Source organism: Canis lupus, chromosome 11 (assembly GCF_048164855.1).
Source record: "Canis lupus baileyi chromosome 11, mCanLup2.hap1, whole genome shotgun sequence".
NCBI classification, from domain to species: domain Eukaryota; kingdom Metazoa; phylum Chordata; class Mammalia; order Carnivora; family Canidae; genus Canis; species Canis lupus.
Genome location: NC_132848.1, coordinates 65,264,446 through 65,277,602, shown reverse-complemented (window position 1 = coordinate 65,277,602; position 13,157 = coordinate 65,264,446). Strand labels below are relative to the sequence as shown.

The window sequence follows — 13,157 nt, the reverse complement described above, 5'->3', positions numbered from 1 at the left end:
GACCAGCACATTCCTTTTATGTTTGTGCAAATGAAGCAGAGGCAAGAAGCTGGTGAAACTCTAGCAAAAGCCTTTTGATATGTAACTTGAGCGATTGCCTACTGAAGTCCTAAAGTACAAATTAAACTATATTTATTATATATTATAAATATATTTGTTTCTGATTTCAAGATTGTTTTTTGGGTCCTGCTATATGCTGTGGAATCAATATTCTAAGAATGAGTCTGTCTTTGTTAACCTCCAGTAATAGTGACTCAGGCATAATTGGGGATTCACTAAAATATAACTTTCTCTTCCCACACCATGCTTTGTTTCAAAGGGGGGGCATCATTCGTGCACTTAGTGTTCACTCTAGACAGTGCTATTCATCATGAAGTCATTTCAGGCAACCCAGCATCAGATGGAGGGATGCATTGACACTATACCACGCACATTACACTGTTTGGCTTTCATTTTCCACCTTGTTTCATGTTTGACTTGGATCTAATCAGGCATGTCTCATTACAGAAAACATTCTTTTTCCTCAAAGATTTTTAAGACCCGGACTGTGTGCTGCTGCAAGGCATAGTTGTAGGAGCTTCACAAAAGGTCCTCAGCCTGCCTCAGAATGTGGCTTGGATGTAGTATATATGTCCCCAACTAGAAAATAGATGCAACTTCTATTCCATTCCTCCTTCCCTAAAATTGCCCCTCACCACCCCTACCAGGGTCTCTGCTTCTCTTACAAGGGACTCACTGTAGAAAAAAAATGAGAGCCTCTAGAAAATGAGGAGTACTTAAGGAAAAAAGAAATTCTAGGAAGCAGGAACAGCTTGGGGGAGCTGTTTCCAGGAGCAAACATCCAGCCAGGGATGGGCCTTGTTTTTGGTAAGCACCTCCTTTGAAAACAAACATAACAAATATGTAAAAAGAAAGGGGGAAAACCTTCTAGAAAAAACACTGGGCTCATCTGTCATTTTCATCTTAATATGGTTTGGTTCAACCAGATTGCAATTCTTACAGACCAGCTGCACCAGGAAGATGGAATTTTGTTTGCTGGGGAAAGAAAAGTAGATAATTCTAGAGCATGGTGACCTTCTGGAAGAGGGACAGGTGTGCACTTGTGTGTGTGTGTGTGTGTGTGTGTGTGGGCACAGGACACCCTAAAAGAGGTATGAAAAGGAAATAAAAAAACACCCAAAGCAAACATCACTAATTCAACACGTGCCCTAAGAAAGGTGTTAATTCTCTGCCCTATGTTCCTTCTCCTTCATCTCTTTCTCCTTTCTCTCTTTCTCCATCTATGCTCTCCTTTCTCCTCCCATTTGAGTTTTTGGGTCTGTAGCCCTTGTTCCCAGAAATTTAAACCAATATTATTAGTATAAGAATTTAGCAGCATTATTCATTAAGTTGGCTTTTCTTTTTTTTATATGCTATAAACCTGTCACAGTAACTTATAATATTACTAATGGCCAATAATTAATAATTATAATTCTCCTCTGTCTCCTCCTCCTCGTCAGCTAAGCTTCTTTGGGTATCTTGTGTCAAGTTCCAAATTTTTGTACGCTGCAGTCCCCAGGCTGGACAACGAAAGAATTCAAGGAGAGGGGGAAACAGCCTGGGTGCAAGGGCGCTGGCTTTGGACATGCAGATCGGGTCCCGTACCTCAGGGTCAGGCCAAGAGGGTGAGTGGAGTCTGAGACCTAGTCTGTGCTCTGCTATCCAGGCTGACTATCTCGGCTGATAGCAGCATCTGCAGGGCAGATGGGGCATCTTTTCTCATTCGCACAGAGGTTGTGGGCTGGCCATGGCCCTGTGCCTAAGACGGGCCTAACACTGATCACCAGAGCCAGTGACAGCATGCCCAGGAGACGCTACACCTTTTTTGGAGGAGTTCCAAAACCAACATTCGGGAGTGTCGAGGCCAAGTTGAAGAATAAGCATCTTGGGGAATGGTGGGGAGGAGATGCACAATCCAGCATTCAGGTTCAGCAGGATGCCTCCAGCTAAGCGGCTCCTTTCTTGCCTCCCTCTGGCAGCTTTCGTTACATTGCCTTCACCTCTGGTGTCTTCAAGGTATTCTGGTTTGTACCATTGATATCTCCCCTAAAAATTTTCAGAAATTCAGTTTGGTTGTAGGCTGAGTCCTACCGGAATTGAAGGAGCTCCTAGAATTTCCTCTTTATCTCCATCTCCCTCATTACTTCTCTTTAATGCCTACAGTCAAGGCTGGTCCTTTAACAAGTAATCAGATTTGCCAGATTCTTGATTTGACCTGAGAACAGTTTTAAGCAAAGCTTGTTAAAAAGTGAGTTACAGTGTAGCTTGTTCGTCTGGAGCCTATGGAGGACATTACAGCTGCCACAGCAGGACAAGCCGGCTTTGTTCATCCTGAACCACGGCAGTGTCTCATGCTCTTCCTTGCTCTCTGTTGAGCACTTCATCTTTATCTAATCTTTAACAAAGCGTAGTCTGTGCAGGCAGTGTGTGGTAAGCATAGTGAATCAGCCCATCCTTCTGGAATGTGGCAGTAGTGAACAGGGCCTAAATATTTATTTCAAATATAATCTATCCTGTAGCCCTCCACATCCAAGGATTTTCCAGTTTAAAATATCTATAGCCCTATAATTCATATGGCTTTTGCTGTAAGAGGCCATGCAAATGGACTCAAGCATCACAGTCCCTGCCAAGGGAAGAAACCATACAGCTGGCCCTTCTAGGGATAGCATAGAGACGGAAGGGGACTCTGCTTTGAGCGAGACTGCCGCCTAAGACGGCGCATGTTGCTGGGCGTTCCACTGTGGTCTGGATGGCTATGAATGGAGGACAGAATGGAGTAGGTTGTCTATAGTAACAAATAGTCCCAAAGCCTCAGTGGCTCAGTATGCCAAAAGTTGATTGTTTGCTCATGCTAGATGTCCAGCTTGGGGAGGCAGGGGGATCCAAGCTGAGCAATTCCATCTCAATACATGTTTTTTATAATTTCCTCAGCAGGGAGAAGAAAATACAGTGAATCGTGCACTGGTTCTTAAAGTCTCTGACTGCAAGGGACACATGTCATTTCTGTTTCTATTTCATTGGTTAAAGTGAATATGTCCACAGCTAATTATAAAAAAGGAAAGGAAGTACATTCCTACCCCATATCCTAAGGAAGAGAATGGGAATACTTGAAACAACCCTAATGATGACTGTGGGGGGTCCAACTGAAAGGACTCTAGCATAACCTTTGTATTTTAGGAGCTCTCAACCAGATCAGTAAGAACTATTTCCATATTTATATGTCCAGCAGCTGCTCTTACATCTCAAGTGTCTTATTTCCAGAGGTAGTTCTTATAGGCAATTATCCAGAGAGAAAAGCAGTAAGTCCGAATTCTTTCCAAGCAGATTCACTAGATTTTCATCTTTAAATAAAGAATTCCATAAAATACAGATACTCATTATTGAGAAATAGCTTAAGGGAGTGACTAATTCTCAGAAGCTTCAGAAATAAAACATGCCTGCAGTTCATGGACACTGACTGTCCAAAGAACCTACTCTTTCTGAGTATTGTCCTTTCTTTCCACCTTTGAGTCACAGAATGGAAACAGAAGGAATCTGGCGACCATTATGTTCAACATGAACTTCTTCCCAAGACAGAGCATATTGGATCAGAGTGGACTTTTGACCAAAGCTGGGCCAGAGTTTCCTCTTTAAGAATTTGGATGTCAAACTAACAGAAACTATGAGGAAATAGTGGTTTGACTACTTGGTCTCAGTTGTCTGTTGAGTTTCTCAGGTCCCTTGTTAGAATGGAGCCATGTGACTAAATTCCAGCCAGTGGAAGAGGGACAGATATGACAAGCCACATTTAGGGTTGGCTGTGGGAAATATCCCTCACCTCCCTCCACTTTCTGTTTCGCCAATGCAGTGACCTTGGAGGCCACAAGATCAGTCGGCAGAGCTATAAGATGGAGGGGTGCTGTCTGTTGCATAGAGCACTGGGACATAGGTAAGGGAAAAGAATTACGGATTCGGATTTATTTTTTGCTTCAACAAATCCTAGACTCTCCTGGCTAATGTAGAACCAACAGAGGAGTGGCTTTGTTCTGCCAAGAATCTAAGAAAAGCTGATTTACGAAGAGGGAGACAAATGATGTACTTTGTATGTGGCAGAGTTGAGAAAAAGAGTCCCTGGTTCTAATTCCTGGTTCTAATCCCTTCTTAGGGGTAAATCGCACTTCTGTCCTTGGCTTCGGTCATGCCCTGATATCATTATTATAGTAAATGTCCTGTTTTTTTATTAAGCTTGTACCAGAGTTTCTGCCTTTTGCAACCAAAACAAAGCTATAACCTTATAATCTTTATAACTTTTAATACCTCTCATATCTCAGTGCTTCAGCTCATGCTTTACTCGTTATAGCATGAAAACAACTAACAAGTTAATAGATGTGATGCTGACTTAGGTTTTTAATTCCTTCATGCCAGGAATGCCAAGAACTACAGCAAGATCTTGTCCAGATGTAATTCCATAGTACAGTCAGTGCTTATACCACCATTCTAGAATTACAGATCTTGGTTACTTCTCCAAAATTCAAATGAAGGTGTATAATCTTTTCAGTTTTATTGGTTACAAATGACTGCTGACAAGTTACTCAACTTCTGTAATTGTAGTAAAATTCTAGAGCGATCAAGTAAGGGTTGCTTGTTCAAGAACAGCTAAGGAATTGATTGGCTCTTCAGAACCTCTGCCAATTTCCTTTTTGCGGGAGGGCTAAATAGTGGATACCTTTTATAGAAGGAAAGCCATCATCCTATGAAGAAAAACTCTCTCTGCCATGAATAAGCTGAATGCAATCACAGAAACTGCAGACAAAAGAGCTTTTGATGACAGCTATTGCTGATGCCTGGTGCCTTCAAAGGCATTCCAGGAAAGGTGAAGGAATGATTATGACTAACAATAACTCATGCTTCTTCCAGGATGTTACTCATTGTGCCAATGGATCACTTGAGAAATATGTCAGCGAGTCAGTTCATACTCAATTTGACCAAAAGATCCGGGTGCCTAAGCTCTTCACATTGAACTGAGTAAACCCCAAATGGATACACTCTCTGGGACAAGTAAAGGCAGGAGAGCTTTGATAATAAAAAGCAGTTTGCAGTTTGCTCCTTTAGTAACCCCTTCCAGCATCCCCCCTCCTATGTCTGAGCAAAATGAAATTATCAAGGCTACTGAAGAAAATCTTGATCACACTCTCCAAAAAGATAAAGGACCCAGGGGAAGGAGAAAGGTGGAAATACCAGTAGAAAATCTAATAACTCACCAAACATTTAAAATAAAATGAACTTCTTAGTATTGCAACTTATATATGGGGATATATCAAAGGTCAGTTAAAATAATAATGGTTACAAACAAAAAGGATGTTGGGCCAGATGGTCTAAGGTCTTTTATTTGAAATTCCATGATGAAAGGACTTTGTGGATTTTTGTAGGTCAAGGACCAAATGTGGCCTCTGATTAAATTCATCCTATGATAATGGCATTGACATTCATTATTTTTTTTCTGTGTCATGCATTCAAAAGAGTTTATTAAAATATGCAGCTGAAAGAAGAATGGAACCCAATACCCATGGACTCACCATCCAGCCTTGTCTAAGAATAAAATAATATTAATGATACTTCATACGCTCCTGAGCCAACCACAGCTGCATCTTCCTCCACTTATCCCCCTCAATGGCTACCAAGAGGTTACTACTAGTTCACAATCTTATGTTAATTGTTCTCATCTTTCTTTATGGTTTTACTACCTATGACTCTATGCCCATACAACATATTGTGTAGTTTTGAAACTTTGATAGAAGCATTAAGATTAGACTTAAACTATTAATTGAAAACTCAGGGATGGGGATCCCTGGGTGGCGCAGCGGTTTGGCACCTGCCTTTGGCCCAGGGCGCAATCTTGGAGACCGGGGATCCACATCCACATCGGGCTCCCGGTGCATGGAGCCTGCTTCTCCCTCTGCCTGTGTCTCTGTCTCTCTCTCTCTCTCTCTCTGTGACTATCATAAATAAATAAAAATTTTTAAAAAAATAAAAAAAAAAAAGAAAACTCAGGGATGAATACAACTTTATCCCCTGGTGTCAGCTCCCCTGAGAGTTTACAGGAGCCCTTTCTGGGGAAGTCAGTGAGCAAGGTTGGAAGGTAGTCGTAGCAAACACAAGGCTCTGCACAGTCAGGGCATGTGGCAAGGCTGCCAGGTGAGCCTGATACTGCATCAGGCAGATATATGGTCAAAGGATATAGGATGCCCTCTATTTTCTACCTTACCTCCAGCCCTCAGATACAGAGTTAAGCAGAAAGTTTGATGAGATGAAATGAGTGTCCTTATAGGGCATGGAAAAGAGAGCAGGAACTTTATCAACAAATGATCATAACAAAGATTAGAATCTAAGCAAGGCTCACTCAGGCATTGTCTTGAGGTTGGAGAAGAGGGTAAAATAACAGTGGAAACTTGGCTATGACAGCCACCAACATGTCGGTCTCCTGAGTCTCACATTTCTCTCTGGGACAGTTGCCTTCTGTACCTATTGATAGCTGTCCTGCAATCTGTCTTCACTCTTCTCATGGGGATTCCCTTTGCCTTCCTCCTGAATTGGATCACCTGTTTCTTTTTCTTAAAGATTTTTTAAAAATTTATTCATGAGAGACACACAGAGAGAGGCAGAGACACAGGCAGAGGGAGAAGCAGGCTCCCTGCAAATAGCCTGATGCAGGACTTGATCCCAGGACCCTGGGATCACAACCTGAGCCAAAGGCAGACACTTAACCATTGAGCCATCCAGGGGCCCCAAGATCACTGTTTCTAGTATCCTGGACTGAAATGCATAATATGTGGGGCCTAATTAAAAATGAAAATGCAGAGTCTCTTGTTAAAAAATAAGACTGAAAAAAAAAAATTAAGACTGGGGCACCTGGGTGGCTCAGTGGTTGAGCATCTGCCTTTGGCTCAGGTCATGATCCCAGGGTTCTGGGATTGAGTCCTGCATCAGGTTCCCTATGGGGAGCCTGCTTCTCTCTCTGCCTATCTCTCTGTCTCTCTCTGTCTCTCATGAATGAATGAATGAATAGATAGATAGATGATAGATATATAGATAGATAGATAGATAGATAGATAGATAGATAGATAGATGTTAAGAATTTCCAGATGGTGACAGCAGAGTATCCAAGTATGGGACTCTTCTATATGTGGGACCTGTGCAACAGCATAGGTTGATGCCAGCCTTACCTATATGCTATGTTTTCCTCTTTCTTAATTTACTCTCTTATTCTAGGAGGGCACATTCCCCAGTGGTCTTTTTTGAGAAAGAATGTATGCAACACAAGCTTTTTAAAATTTTTTAATGATTTTATTTATTTATTTGAGAGAGAGAGAGAGAGAGCATGAGTGATGGGGGAAGGGACAGAGGGAGAGGGAGAAGCAGATTTCCCACTGAGCAGGGAGCCTGATGCAGGGCTCAATCCCAGGACCCCAGGATCATGACATGAGCTAGATGCTTAACTGACTGAGCCACCCAGGCACCCTGAAATAAGTTTTTGAGACTTGGATGTCTGAAAATGTCTTTGCTCTCTCATCATACTTGAATGTAAGCCACTTTATTATACAACATTGTATTCTGAATGCTGCTCCCTGGAGTTGTGTAATACAGTTGCTCTGCTTGTTGATGGGTTGGCTGGGTATAAAATTCTAAATTGGAAACAATTTTCCTTCAGAACTTTAAAGGTATTTCTCCCCTGTCTTATAGTGTCACTCTGGAGAGGTCTGAATTTATTTAGGTTCTTAATTCCCTTTATATTACCTGTTCATTCCTTTCTAGAAGTGTATATACATTCTCTTTGCCCCAGAGTTCTGAAATTTTGCGAGTGTGCCATTGTGAGGTTCTATTTTCATTCATTGTGCCTAGAACTCTCTAGGCCCTTTTGATCTGACAACTCAAGTTCTTCAGTTGGGAGAAATTTTCTTAAATTATTTCATTGGTAACTTTCTATGCTCCACTTAGCTGTTCTCTCTTTCTGGAGCTTTTATTATTTGGATGGTCAGCCTTCTAGAACAGAACTCTCTCTCTTTCTCTTTCTTACTCTTTCCTCTTTGTCTATACTCTGTTCTACTCTCTAAGAAAATCCTTACTCTTACCTTCTGGCCATTCTTTTCTTTTTTTTTTTTAATTTCATGATTATGTCTTTAACTTCTAAGAGCTCTTTTGTTCTCTAAATTTCTCTCTTAAAATGTCCTATTCTTGTTTCATATATGTGGTCCTCCCTTATCTGAGGATATAAGGATTTCTTGTTTGTTTTCTCCTCCCTCAGAGTTGCTGTTGCTCCACATTTTTTTTTATCTCTATCTTTTTTGTTGGGGATTGTACTCAGATATCTGATAATCCTTATTTTAATCAGCTCTTAATTAATAACGAGGAACTAAAAAACTGCTTAAAATACTGAGCAAAGTGACAGACTTATTGACTTTGAACTTCATTCTAAGGTGACCTAGGTGAGCTGTTTCAATATTCAATACTGAAGTCAATCTTTTTACATTTTCTTCTTGTTCTATTCAGATTCTCAGAACAGACTATTCGAGTTTCCTCCCTGGTAGATGAGAATCTGGCTGAGACACAAGAGAGAAAAGAGGTCTGGAGAGTCAGAATGTATGAGCTCATTTCCCCCGCCCCAGTAAGAAGCCCTGCTCTCAACTGTGCTTGGCATCCTTCAGTCTCAGAGCATATTACTCTCTACAGAGACAAAACCTCCAGATTTCCATCATCATGGGGGAAGGACAGTATCAGGTACCATAAAGACGAAAAAGGCAGTTAGGAATGCAATTGTTTCTCAAGTAACTTTTTCTCCCTTGAGGTCTACCTCTTACCTTGTCCTAGGCATACCTGATGCTGCCAATTCCTGAGCTCCTGAAGATTCTACAATTTGAAGCCAACTTTCTTGGGGCTGTTGTTAAATCAATTACTACTTTCCCATGTACTTTCCAGCTTCCAGAATTTCATTGCCCTTACCATCTCTCCTATTTTCCCTGTACTTGTATGTTTATATCTTTGGTAAAGTATCTCTTCAATGTAGCTATATGGTCCTTCAGGAGGAAATGAAATTAGATGCATGCATTCAATTTACCATTTAAACTCAGAACCCCATCTTCCTTTTTTTTTTTTTCAGGTTTGTTTGTTTTTTTAAAGTAAGCTCCAAAGCCCAACATGGGGCTTGAACTCATGAACCTGAGATCAAGAGTCACATGCTTTACCAACTGAGCCAGCCAGGCACCCCATAATCCCACTTTCTTTGAACAGCCTTTTTAGAACTTACTGTACTTTGTTTTTATTATTCAAATGTATTGATGATGGAGTTGGTATACTGACATGGCAGTGACAGCTAACCTCCAAATCCCAGGCATGGCTTTGGCTGGTGGCTAAATGTGGGAAACGTTGATGGGATTACCTGACCAACACTCCTTCCTCTTCTCTGGCAGCTCCTTGGGAGCTGACATGTTCTTACATGATCTCACATGCAGATTAGAGTTGATTGGCTTAGGAAAATCCATTACCTAAGCTAGACCAATAACTCACTTCTCTGGGATTCTTGGATATCAGCCAGAGGAAACCATACTTTGTGGAAAACTCTAAAATGTAAATTTCTCCCCTCCTGCCACCCAAATTTTGTTGCTGGGTCAAGCTTACCTACACCATTCTTTCTTCTCTCTTAGAACTGGAGCTCGAAGAAGAGCCCAGAATAGTGGGGGGCCATTGGGAGTTCAGAGCTTTCATCTTCTATAATGCTGATGATTTAGGAGATAGTACACCTTCTCCCCCCACAAAGAAAGTGAGGTTTAAAAGCATTTTAGTATTAAAATGCAAATTTCACCAGTAACTAAAATTTTCCCTTCAGGAAACTCCTAGTGCAGTAAAAAAGATACTGACTTTGGACCCAAAGAGTTTTAAGATCGATATTCACATGCAGTGACTTTGGGCAATTTATTTGATCTCTTTTCCCTCAGTTTCTTCATATGTGTAATGGGATTAAAAGCACAGAGATTTTAAAAGACATGGTTTAAAAGGTGGCTGGCCTGTAGTTAAGCTCTGTAAATGTACAGTCTTCCCCATTTTCCTCATCTGTCAGCATGGAGCAAGTAGAGCTTGTTCTATACAGCAAATATTCCCAAGTGTTAAAGGAGGACACATCAGCAAAAATGTGATCTACCTGAAGCCTGGGGACCTCTGGGAAGGCTATTTCTTACAGCTTTTTGAAAAGGAAAAAGTAACTGAGGGGCTCTTGGCTGGCTCATTTGGTAGACCATGGGACTCTTGATCTTGGGGTTGTAAATTCAAGCCCTATATGGTGCTACACTTAAAAATAAAATATTAAGGGGATCCCTGGGTGGCTCAGTGGTTTAGCGCCTGCCTTTGGCCCAGGGCGTGATCCTGGAGTCCTGGGATCGAGTCCCTCATTGGGCTCCCTGCATGGAGCCTGCTTCTCCTTCTGCCTGTATTTCTGCTTCTCTCTCTGTGTGTGTCTCTTATGAATAAATAAATAAAATCTTAAATAAAAAATAAAATAAATAAAATAAAATATTAAAAACAAAAAGGAACTGAGAATCCCCCATATTTGTCAGGCATGGTGGAGGGAAGTTTAACTTAGACTTTTTTTTTTTTTTACCTGCTTGTTTATTTCAACCATGAAGTTCCTGACCCAAATGCATTTGATATATAACACATACATGATACCACTATTATCTTGGTAACATTTTTTGAGTCTCTGATCCCTTTGACACTTTTCCCAGAAAAACATGTGTGTATTCGTACTCACACAACTACACTCTGCAGGTGTTTGTCCATCTCCTAAGCCAAGGACACCCTGTTAATAAATACTGACCTACAGAGCACTTTGATTGCATGGCACTCTTCCTCTGCACTCCACACCACGTGCTGCCAAGCAAGGAGACTGGCAAGCCCCACCGGACACCTGCGTTTGAAGTTGTGGTGGGGATGGAGCTGGGAGTGGGAATGGGTTGGCGTCAGAGAAGCACGCCTTCCGGCTGTTCCAATGTCCCCACAGAGCAAGTAGTAGTGGGGTGAGTCACACAGCAGTAGTGGGGGGGCGGGGGGGGGGAGCACCGGGTGTGGGTGGTGCCCTGGAGCATGGAGCCTCCCCCTGCCCAGTGTCCTGGCCAAAGGGAGAGACAGCCAGATGAAAAGTGGAGGGAACCTTACTTTCAGGAAAACTGCCAGAAGTTGGCAAGCTTACCACCCCATCTCAGGGACAAGATTTTTCACAAGAACCTGAATGATTTCCTCCCTCCTCTGTGAGAAGCATCTTGCCACATCTAGCTGAGGGGCATCTAGGACCAGGCAGGGACAGAAAAATAGCTGAGAACCCCCAGATTTGTCAGACATGGTGGAAGGAGTTTTAACATGGACTTTATCTCAACCACAAAGTCCTGATCCCAATGTATTTTAAATAGAACCCACACATAACACCAATATTAAGTCATCGTCTTTGAGTCATTGATTTCTTCAACACTTGCTCCATGGTGGGCAGGACCTACAGAGCCAGGGGACCTTGAGCGGTGGGTGGAACCAGCCTCACCAAGCACTGGAATTACCTTCAAAGACTGCCAGAGAGCAGCAGGGCTGGATGGATTTGGAGGTCCAGGCCAGCAACTCTGAAGCCTTTGGTGGTATGTCTGAGGTCCAGACTCCAGCCAGAGTCAGGGCTGAGCTGGTTGGCCTCCTGGAGCTGGGAGTGAGGAGGGGCATGCTCCACTACCTATGGGGTGGGGGGATTGAGAAGCAGTGCTTGTCATCCCTCTGCATGACCCCGATCACCAGATCTAAAAGGAGAATGCAGACCAGCTATTAATTCTAAAAGCAATTCAACGTACAAGGGCCTAAAACAGACACCTCAGGCTACCTGCACTAATAAATAGCAACTCACCCCTAAGTCCTTTGAGGGGTACAAAGTGGAATATTTAAAAACAAGATGAAAGATCAAAGTCATCCTTGGTTCTTAGAGTTACCTTCCTTCATTTTACCTTTGCATCCACAGAAATGGGTGTTTTTATCTCTCTTCTTGCAAATGAAGAAACTGGCTCTGAGGTTGGTCAAGGTCACATGGTTAATAAGTGACAGAATCAAGGTCTGAACTAGGTCTGAGCCCACACTGGTGCCCATAGCACTGCATTCCCACCTGTGAGGTGGGGCAGATGGATCTCCATCAGGCTGAGCAAAAAGAAGCCCCTCTCTCAATGGATAAAGCTGCCACTGCCTAGGGACCTGGGAAAACTGCTGCCTTCCCTTCTTTTCTGAACACAAGGGCATCTTTGCTATGAACTGCTTATGAAATGGCTTGTTGAACTTAAGATAGCAGCCTGTGAAACTCGACTTTTTTTTTCTTTTTCTTTGAGTCTAAGTGGACCTAGGATATTCCTAAATGGCCCATGTTCAGACCAAGTGACCCAACCAGACATAACTGACACATGGCACACAGTCCCTTCCAATAAGTGCATCATATTGGCGTGGCCATTTAACCATCAATCGTCCAACCTCTCTACAGGTATTTGGTGAGTAGCTCTGCCTCTGTCCACACTTACCTACTTTCTTCCTCTGCCAGTTATTTTTTTCAAACATGGTTCAGATCCAGTTACTCCTTTGTTTAAAAATCTCCATGACCTCCCACCCATCTACACAGATAAAGACACGACTCATCACAAGAGGCTCCTTCCTATCCTTGCAGCTCTTAAATCTGGAGACAAAGTGAAATCCCAAAGTAGAGCCATGTGTTCTCCAGCTAGAGCTGCAAGCATAGTGATTCTTGACCTCAAATCATACATGAGAATCATCAGCGTATAAAGTGCAAATAATAAATAAAATCCTTCATTCAGCCCACACCAACCCTACAGAGTTTGGTACTCAGAGAAATGCGGGTTACTCAGAGGGGCTCAGGGTTTTCTTTCTTTTATAACCTACTCCTATCTCTTTTGAAAAACAGGCCGGGGAAGGTTTAGAAAACAGATAACTGGAAATAGAAAAAGCATGATCAAAGGAAAAGGGAAATCCAAATATTCTAGGTCTTTAGGTCTTTATGCTTCAGAATTGACCCTGGTAGGCAGAGCAAAAAAGGCAAACAATGTATATTATTTGAATTTTGT

General features: G+C 42.2%; 1 long non-coding RNA gene across 3 annotated transcripts in view; it reads right to left on the bottom strand.

The window, feature by feature from the left end:
- The window catches only part of LOC140600340 (uncharacterized), a 114,987-nt gene that overhangs the window by 46,564 nt on the left and 55,266 nt on the right, over nt 1-13,157 (bottom strand). The gene's annotated exons all lie outside the window — the stretch shown is intronic.